Genomic DNA, 10,533 nt, shown 5'->3' with positions numbered 1-10,533 from the left:
TTTTGCCCCCTCCTCCTGTATCCTCCCATATATAGAATACATGACCGCAATTACTTGTTATTGCTCCACAATACTCTTCAGTATGACTGAAGGTATACACAGGCAGACTCCTTGCAAGTAGAATCTAACTAAAATGATGGACAACTACATATTTTATATCTATGATAAGATAGTGATATTATTTTTTTAAATTATGTTCCTAGAAAAACAACATCTAAAATTAATAGATTTGATCTTTAGAAAAAGACGCATAGATAAATACTGTTAGAAGAAATCATCAAATAAAAGGAAACAGACATCACAAGATAAAAAAGATCATTAGATTTCCTGGAAGCTAGCTAAAAGACTCAGCAGGGCTAGGAGAGTTTTCCCACCTATCACTAAGTTCAAAGTTTTAGCAAGCTAGTGTGCTTCAGTGAAATATTAATAGCTTCTTTGTTCCCTAGACTATCTTATGAAAGGGGTGAGAGTGGGCCAACATGTTATAGAAAACATAAATCTAAACTTACCTACTGCAATATTGGAAAAAATCTCCAAAAACAGCTAGAAGATAAAACTAGAATTCAGTGAGTTTGTTAGGCTCCCAGGATGAAAAAATATCTCTTTCTGAGGATATCTTTCTTTAATGCTACAAGCTCCCCCCATCACTTTTTCTGTCCAGCTGTGTCTGCCATTTGTTGGGGTTGTGAGGGATAGAGAGGAGAAGGTCACTGTCTCAGATGTTTCCTGTTAGTTATTAGGAAGCAACAAGGATGAAGTAATATGCTTTCCCCTCAACAAGGTTTTCCCTATAATAAAATACAACATTTGCCAGAAGTTTGTGGAAGGATATTTTGTTTGAGTAAGTGGAATTATAGCTCTTTAGAAGGAGATAGAAAAAGCAAAATTAACCCTGGGCTCCTACCTGCTGAAATGTAAGTTGATTAAAATTAAGCTAAAATAAATAAATTATTGTTATTAACATTTGGGGCTAATGGAGGCTGTAGATACATTTTTTGCTTGTTGTGTCTGTTTAGGTTTAGTATTATTAATACAGTCTTTTTACTCCTTTTTTTGCACTGGCAGGGTTATCAGAAGGGCTAACAAACTTGGGTGGAGCTCATATGGCTATGTTCATATGGCCATACTGATGTCTGTATGTGAACCGGCTGGGTATCTCTATATGGCAATGTACTGTATTGGAAAGATGCATCCATATAGTCTATTTGAGAAGTAACTAGAACTCTGGGATGGGCCTGAGACTCAGCAGTTGAAGAAGGAGACTAGATAATGTATGATAATGGGGCACACCAGAAGCAAGACTGCCATATTATCCATCTTAAACTACTCCTAGATTTGATTTCTAGTCTTCCCTTTTCAACCTAGATTTGAGGTTTGAATTTTTGACACATTTTGTTTGGTTTCATCTTCTTTCTCCACGTTAGTCAGAATCAGCTGCAGCGAAGTACCTGCCCAAAGCTCTCTGTGAGGACTTTGTGCCAGACAGCAAGGAAGGGGAGGGACTGTGTGGTTCCACTTTTTTCCAATGTCATGGTAACCTTCCTCTCCTTCCCTCCCAGGCCAGAAACTGAATGTCTCCTATTCCTTCCTTCTCCACATACCATAGACCTTCCCACCCCATTCTTCTGTAGCTACAGGTTGTGTATATCTCCCATACCCTCTCCATTTCTCCTTTAGCATAAGACCTCCACATCAATGGTTCTGTGTGCCCTCATTTTCCTCCCTTCTCTTTTCTTTTTGTCTGGAAAATAAGTTATTTTGAGTATCAACATTTTAAAGTGTGTTGAGGGAAATAGGGAAACTATTGTGCTGGAAAGTATTAATGGCTGCCGTCAAATATCACACTGCTTTGTAGACCATTACAGAGGTTCTTGAAGATGCTGGCTCTGGTAACCAATCTAGAGATGTTGCATTTCTCTCATTTCCCACTTCCACTTTTTCCTTAACCACTAATTTTCAACTCAGAGATCCCTAGAATGTACTCTGAAATTGTGGAATTGATCAGATTCAGCAGGCAAAAGATTTCATGTTTCACACAAGTAAAGGTGTCCCGTTTACAGGCCATTAAGACTTATTGGGGCAGTGGAGACTGGACTCCACTATTTGGTTAACTTCAGCATGAGAAGGAAGTGATGTGATCAGCATTACACTCCAGCCACCTTTTCCACGGGGTGATTCCTGATACCATTACATAAGAGGCTGAGTGGACCTCAGGGCTGCACTGGCAGTTTCACACAAGTAGATGATGAAAAAACTCTTGAGATTCATGTTAGATTTTGCTTTGCTTAGCTTCAAAAAAAGCCAACTAAGCTGGTATCGCAGGTATGAAGGGTGGAAACATAAAGAGACCTCATCAGAAACAGCTGATTCATATAGGCTTTTGAGAGCAAGAATGTGAAGTCTGAAGTAGATTCCCATCACCTTCTTCGATCTTCTTTCTCTGTGTGGCATTATTCCCAAGTAGCATTGAAACATAAGTGTCTCACATAATATCGATAAACCAAATTTTACCATGGGGCTTGAAAACTTTATCAGTGTAAGGTTTCTGGCCAAACAGCCATACTAATGCAAATGATCAAGGAGAGTATGAATAAGAACAGAGGAAACAGCTTCTCATTACTTACCAAGGAACATCAGTGGTCTCAGGAACATAATATTTTGAGGTGTTAAAAATTGTTCTTTTTGCTTCCTGCCACTGTCTCCCCCTTTTCTATTGCATGGCTTAAGCCATCCTTAGCTACCATTTCTTTGTTGCTGTCTAGATGACTATTCCCATCCCCAATTTGCATGACATTGGTCCCAATCCACCTATTTAATTTTAAAAAAACCTTCTTGTTTTCTCCCATGCTGCTCATGTTTAGGAGGAAGTCCCCATGAACAACCATAAAGTCATGTTGTAGATCTCCTTTGGGGGCCTTTTAAAAACACTTTTGCCATGTCTACACAAAGTGGACAGTATTCAGGTTTCTGGTGGACTAAGAGTGTGCTTGCTGAGCAATATTTTCTCAGTATTTCCTTGTACTTTGTCTGGCTATATCCATCTGTGGACTCTTGCCTTATACTTAGACTGTGGCTCTTTGCTCTTTGTTCTGTGTTTGTAGCGCACCTCACGCAATGAGATTCTGGTCTATGACTAGGGGTTCAAAAAGCCATGATAATAAGACAATAAAAATCTGTCCTTTAACAAATGTTATTAGTCATGTTTTCTTGGAACAGTGATGATGTACAAAGTCTCTATCACTGCTATATCAAAAAATCAACTTTAAGATTTGATTGCCTGGGTTCTGATGACACCTAGTGCCAGGGTTAAAATCTAGCAAAGGGGCGTAAGATAGTTGTACTGCCAGTGTAAAATAGTTCTATCACCATTGTAAAATCCTCTGTCCCACAAGGTTATCTATAGGGTGTTTTGGATTCCACCTGTTTTTGCTTTTTTTAATGGAGTACAATTATATATAATACTGTACACTTAAAAGAAGTAAAAGTAAAAAATTAGAAGTATTTTGATAGATATAATATTCCTTTCCCAAATTAATTTTAGAAGCTATTTAAAAAATGGCATTCATAATGTAAACAGTTATCACAAGTAAGAATGGAAGACAAATTGCAACAATTAATACACACACACACGTTTGTTTGTTTGTTTGTTCATTTGTTTTCAAATTCCCAGTAAAGGCTTTAATGCAAACTTTTCTGAAAACAACGCAAAGTCAGTAGTAGAGAATTGCTTTTGTGCATGTCCTATTTCAGTTCCACTTAGCTGTGAAACAGGCTACCCAGAGAAGTTGTGGAATCTCCATCCCTGGAAATTTTCAAGAGCAAGTTAGACAGAAACTTGGCTGGGATGGTTTAGTTAGGAATGATCCTGCCATGAGCAGAAGACTGGACTAGATGACCTCGTGAGGTCTCTTTCATCCCACTTTGCTATGCTTCTATGAAAATAGCATTCAGAACAAGAAAGGTTTCTGTCCCATGACACTGAGACCTGAATAGCCCTCCAGAGTTAATCTCCTGAAATCAGCTGTGTACAGCCTAATCCATGTGGACTGCAGAACTGGGGATTCAGCTCTTATTTGGGCATACCTGTGCAAGGAAGGACCAAGGACAGAAGAACCTATTGGTTTTTAAGAGTCCAACAAGGTTATTGGAATATTCAAATAATAGTTGCAACATGTAATCTTTAAAACTGTTGTATATCATTCACATGTTTGTTGTTTTAGGGTTTTTGGTTTCAATATCTATGTAAAATAAAACAGATAGAATCTCCAATTGACCCTTCCTTCCTGTTTCAAGCTTAGTCACACTCTAGGTGCTATTCACACATGTCTATACATGCTAAATGTTCATTCATCTTAATTTTGGTTAATAAACTTGAATTCCTGACTTTAGCTCTCCTCTTCTTTCCTCTGTACTATATTGGATATTTGTGGAGAGAGCACAGTCAAAGGTTAAAAAATAAATAAGGGGACATTTATGGTAAGTGAATGGGAGTATCATACAGATTTAACTAAATATTGAACAACTGTTGAAATCACTGATTTGGGGTACAACAGTAATATACAAATCCAACTGGGAATGGGTGCAGCAGTGATTGAAGCTATTTTGTTTTGAGGAGTTATACATCTAAGAGAACAACCTGGATGGCAGATAGTCACGGGAAAGGTTGCTATTTCTTGGGCCTTCATACACAATCAATATGCACATTCCACATTCAAAACATTTATTTTCTAATTTAAAGAAGACACACCATCAAGATTAAGAGCCCTAAAAGTTAGTTGCCTTCACAAATTTACTTTGTTGAAAAACCCTGAGGAATCCAAATTGTTACTCACTTTTATAGTGCCTTTCACAAATCTCAAATCATTTTTCAGGATTAAAAGGGTAGAGTTTTAGCCTTGCAAAGGGATTTGAGATGTATCTTGTAAGTCTTCAAAGTGTTCCACTGAAGTGAATCTCCTTTGCCAGATTAGGGGCTATCACTCCATTAAGTGTTGGTTGACAAAGTAGCTAAAGTAGAGGTATAGATTAATATATGTAGTTTTTTCTCTGCATTGCCCACCTCAGAAGTAGAGAATCTTCCTATTCCAAGCAGAAATAATCTGTGGAGAGAGAAACTGGATGAGCTAAAATACCATTGTTTTTAGTGAGCTAGAAGCTACCAAGGAACATCTTTTTGAGACCAACAATAAATAGTTAAAGGTTAATAGGTAAACAGCTAGTTTCAACACACTAATTGGCAGTGCAGTCTCAAAGAAAATTAACATGATCCCATATACTTTATGAAGTTATCTCAGGAAGTTAAATCACTAAAAAACTGCACTCTTGAATACCTACAATGCAATTCATTTGTCAATCTATTTAAAGGAAAGAAGAGCTAAGATACTTCAGCCCGAGATACTTAGTTTATCTTGTTTACTGTCATGTCTAGACCCTACATTTATATGATTTATTGTCAGGAACATAGATAGCATGTTAAAAGCTCAGGGAAACAGTACAACTTTCTTTTAAAAGAAATACTGCTGCTGAATGGTGCTCCTTAAATAATGAAATCTGAGCCTTATAGGTAGAAAGTGTATTGGAGAAACATTTGGTCTGATATTTGTAAGTATTTTGCATATATATAGCATTTCTTACACAGGTCTCAAAGCCCTTCTACAAATCTTTTCTTATGTATAAGAGCCGTGCTGAGCTGCTGGCATGGAGTGACATTAATATTGCACAGGGTTGGTAAGTATACCACACACTAGGGTACATATCAAACTTTTAAAAGGAATTATGTGCACCATGCACTCCTGATCACAGCAGATAGCACTGTATATGTAGTCAGGGTCTTGCTCTTAATCTTTTAAACACTCAAGATACCATGATGGGGATGAGCAGAGTGTAAATGCATACAGCTTCAGTGATGCAATGTACCCCTCCTCCTTCACAATTTTCCTTTTTAGTATTCTCAGGACCAAGGACCATGCTAGAATCTACCCTCCTCCAAGGTAGATTCTCAGACAAGACTGCCAACATTGCAGGCTGTGGGGAACAAACACATTACCCAAGAAAGGCTGCAAAACTAGTGCTATCTTTATTGACCATATTTCTGTGCTTTCTGGCGTAGCACGTTAGCTTCAAATTGATATCTCTAAAGCAGTGATTCTCAGCTAAGGTGCTATGCTGTGCCATCCTGAGATGTCTTGAGATCCTTTTAGGGGTACTGTGGGGTGATATGCAACGTCAGCGCAGTTAGATGTACAAACACAATTCACAAGATAAACCCAGAGGACAGTTATACACATAATTTTCTGTCAGCACAGTTAGATGTACAAACACAATTCACAAGATAAACGCAGAGGACAGTTATACACATACTTTTCTGTCCTGTGATGCACTGATTAATTGAGTCTGCTCTGTGCGTGAGCCAAGGTATGAACGATGAGTGCCCCCAGCGTCTCGAGGGGGTACAGTGGCAGCATGGGGGGTAGTGGGAGCTCCTGCAGGCGCTGTCAACGCTGTGCGGGGGACCACCCACAGACGTCGGCGGTGGCCAGCAGGGATCACTGACCACCTGCAGATGCCACCAGCAATGGGGGAGTGGAGGGGGGTGGCCACCCCTTTTTGTAGGGCGTGCACCGCCATGCGCACGTGTCGCCCCTGAACCGAGGCAAGCTGCGCCGCACCACGTGCAGCTGTATAAGTGGCAAAATGTGTGTCAGCATGCAGAAAACGGCAACGGCATACTTTTGAACTGAAGCACCTCCAATGTGTTTCAGTGGAAAAGTGCACTGCCAGCATTTTCTCAGCACTAACACGGATTTTACCGTTTATACAACTGCAAGCTTTCCAGCGCCAGGTGCTTTTCAAAGCACCCAGTGCTGTGGCAATTGCATATGTAAAAATGCACAGAATTTTCAAATAAGAATCCATAGCACTAAAAACATCATGACCTGTTTGACTTTTTTCTGAGTTCATTGTGATCTTTCTGAGTTCCTTTCAACAGAAGAATTGCCCTATTGTTTTTCTCTAATCAAAAAAGAGTGAAAAGAGCTGGCATTTTCTGTGGGGTGCCTTGAGTCTAAAAAGGTTGAGAACCGCTACTCTAAAGTGATGGTAGCTTGCACCTGCTGGCAAATCAGAACATCTCCTAGTTCCTTACAGCTTGATTCATAGCATGTTGCAGGTTTCCCTTCCTTCTGTTTAATAGCAAGTCTCTTTCCGTTATACCCCTCCATGCCTCCAATGTCATGTAAATCCTTCCCAAAATTATTAAAAAAAAAAAAAAATGGGGGGAGGGGGACACAGTAGACCATTGTCCCAGTTTGTGCGTCAAAGGAGTGTGGAAATGGTGACATGGGAATCTGACTGAATCTTAAGTTTTGCTTTCAGGTCCTATAGGATGGAGGGATAACTTATTCAGTCAGTGTTGTCTGATGCTGCTCAGGAAAAAGTCTTTTGTTTTCCTTCTCTCCCTAGCACAAGCTAGGACATATCCTGCTACTGATAATTAATCACTTTGTTGAGCTATCAAGAACAAAATTAAAAATTTTAATAAGTGTGGTATTCAGGTATAAGGTATATTGAACAGTAATGTTACATTTCCTAACTGCGGTGTTCTTCCTAAGCTTTCTGCTGAGAATGGCGTGACTATTGCTGTGATCTCTCATAGGACTTGTCTTTACACTTCTCCAGGAAGTCTAATAATAAGATAGGCACTCTGTTTCCCATAACATTTGCCTCTAAGGAATCTATCAGATTTTGTTACCCGGGGGACCTTTCTCAATGCTGCAACAAATACATTCCTTGTTCTAGTGTGTTATATATACAAAGCCTGAATATGCATACACTAAACCAGGGGTCAGCAATGTTTTTGGGCAGAGTGCCAAAAATACCCACAACCTTGATTTGTAAGATCTTGGTGTGCCAGCAGAGTATGGCAGGGGAGCTACAAGGGGCCCAATCCTTGTTGCAGCAGCACAGTCCCAGCCACTTCCCTGCCATCTGCCCTGAGACATGTGTGTGTCACACTCTGGCATGCATGCCAGGGATTCTCTCCCCTTGCACTAAAACTGTCCTTTCATGCTTTATGGTAGTCACGTCAAATGTGGTACAAAACACATACATGGGATTACGCATCTTGCACTGCTACTTCCCACACCATCACGAAGGTAAATAGGAATTGGTGAAGATAGTTGAAGGGAACAAGAATCCATCTCATCATTCATCTCTTTCAACCTCCAAAACTATTCCAGAAATGAAAACACCTAACAAATGCCTGATATGCAGCATATCTTTATTCAGTTGCATGCAAGACCTTACTTGACATGATGATAATTTTTTAAACATTACATCTTTAAAAAAATGCTTTATTTTATACTGTGTATTAAATCAATTTTATGAAAGAAAACCAGAAAAGCAAATTCTATCAATGCAACCATATTGTATCTCTACCTCTCCACACATGGTGATCTGTAGGGTTATAATTTAAGCTATGGGAATGTTACCCTTTATATAGACCAGTGCCTGTAAGGGGACAGTAATTTTGGTAATGGGAAAAGGCAGGAATCGTGTCTCACAAATAACTGACAAAGAAATCAAGGAGAAAAACGTAAAAGGGTTTCTACATTGCATCCAATAATCAACAAATTCCAAGGGAAAAACTCGAGGTTCCAAAACTCCAATCAATTCAATTACTTTGTCTTTCTTTTTTCTGTCCTCTATCCTGTCATTTTGACTCAACGGCTAGACACAGTGCAAACAATTTGTCTACCACTCTAAAGGAGAAACTTGCTGGAAGCTGAAATGGAGTGTGGCAAATTAAATCTGTAGAAATCAGAAGCACTCATGCAACCCTGTCTCTAGTGTCGTGTTTCATTTGTGGACATTTATACATGCCTTCCAGGAGCACAGGGGTACACTTTAATTAGAGCAGCTCTTAGAGCGTTCTAATTAAAGTGCCCGAAGTATCACATGTATCAGTGTCCTGTATGTCATTTCAAACTTTAGAAACTAATTAGAACATAAGCTACAACTTACGTGCCCTGTACACCATCAAAATGTACATGGATGGGTTGGGCTTCAATGTTTGTTTTTTTTCACTTCCACACCCTTGTGAAACCTGGCCAGGTGCAGGACTGTCTGCGTATATACCATTACAAGATAAAACCTTGCAGCCTTAACGTTGCACGTCCCAGACCCTTCACTAATTTCTAGTGAGTGGGGCCCATATGGCATAAACCCTGATATAAATAAACAGACCTTTAGGACTACTCATGATATGGTTATATTTCATAATCAGAAGGGAACATTGTGATTATCTAGAGTGGACCTACTGATCATCCTGAATACAGTTCAGTTTCGATAAAGGGTGGCTTGCTTAAAATAGCTGCCAGTGATTATTCTAAGACAGCTGCTTCTTTGTTGCAAAACATATTTCTTAATTATCTTAATCTTAGCCCAAATTTATTGAATAATAACAGAATCTATTTCATTTTTACTACTGAAAGTTATTTACATATAAACATGTCAGACCATTGATTGAAGATTGCTGAGAATCTTAAGACTAAATCCCACCTTGCTGGAGCACAATTATCCCATTGTTGCAGATGAGAAAATTGAGAAATCGTAAGGTTAAGGGATGCTGTCAAGTAATCCAGTGGGCCAATATTAGAAACAGAACTAGAGCCTGGGAATTTCTGAACCAACTGCTGTTCAAATATAATTTAATAAATGATCCAAATACTTTCTGGGAATTGGTTTGTGGGGATGTTTGAACAGACCTGTGAGCTGTATACATGATAATTATTAATCACTAGCCAATTGCCCATCAAGCATGAAGGGGGGGGGGCAAGGTGGGGGATGGAGTGCTGCCACCTAACATCCCATACTGCCACTGTTCTGACTCTTGGAGGGAGCGGAGTCGGGGAGCTGAGGCCAGCAGCTCCTCCACCCTCTCTCCCTGTGTCCCCAGCATCATGGTGATGCTCTACCACTGCCAGCTCCTACTGGAATACTTGTTTGCACTCTGATTGGTTGTTTGTCAGCCAATCAGAGCATGAATAAAGCATTACGGCTGGACAGACAGACAGACTTAGGCTTCCATAATATTAGAATGCTTCTATCTTGTGACATTTTCCTCCTGATTTAAGTTTAGGAGGTTGGGAGTTAAAAAAAAAATAACAGTAAGAATGTTTTATGTTCAGTGGAAATGTTACCGCCTCCTGTATCTGGAGTAGTTTACATCTACAAGCTAAGAATCGAGTCTTCAGGGGAGCAAGTACTCCCACTGACTTCAGACAGGTCAGGAGCCTACTTTACATGCTATCATTGTTTTTATCTTTAAAAAAACTAATAAAACACATACTGGGTAACCCTGCTTGTGTATTACTCACCTAAGCCTTTGCCTTTTAAATGCCAACTGTGTGAATGAAGCTGAACACTGAAGTAGATTTCACAGACTCACAAAAATGAATTCAAGAGCTCTACCCCTGCTGAGAAGCCCGATCAGAATTTGTACCTTTTCTATTATCGTGTCTTATACAGATCACC

The sequence above is a fragment of the Crocodylus porosus genome, unplaced genomic scaffold (genome assembly GCF_001723895.1).
Source record: "Crocodylus porosus isolate Cpor-Errol unplaced genomic scaffold, CroPor_comp1, whole genome shotgun sequence".
NCBI lineage: Eukaryota > Metazoa > Chordata > Crocodylia > Crocodylidae > Crocodylus > Crocodylus porosus.
This window is presented reverse-complemented; position numbering follows the sequence as displayed.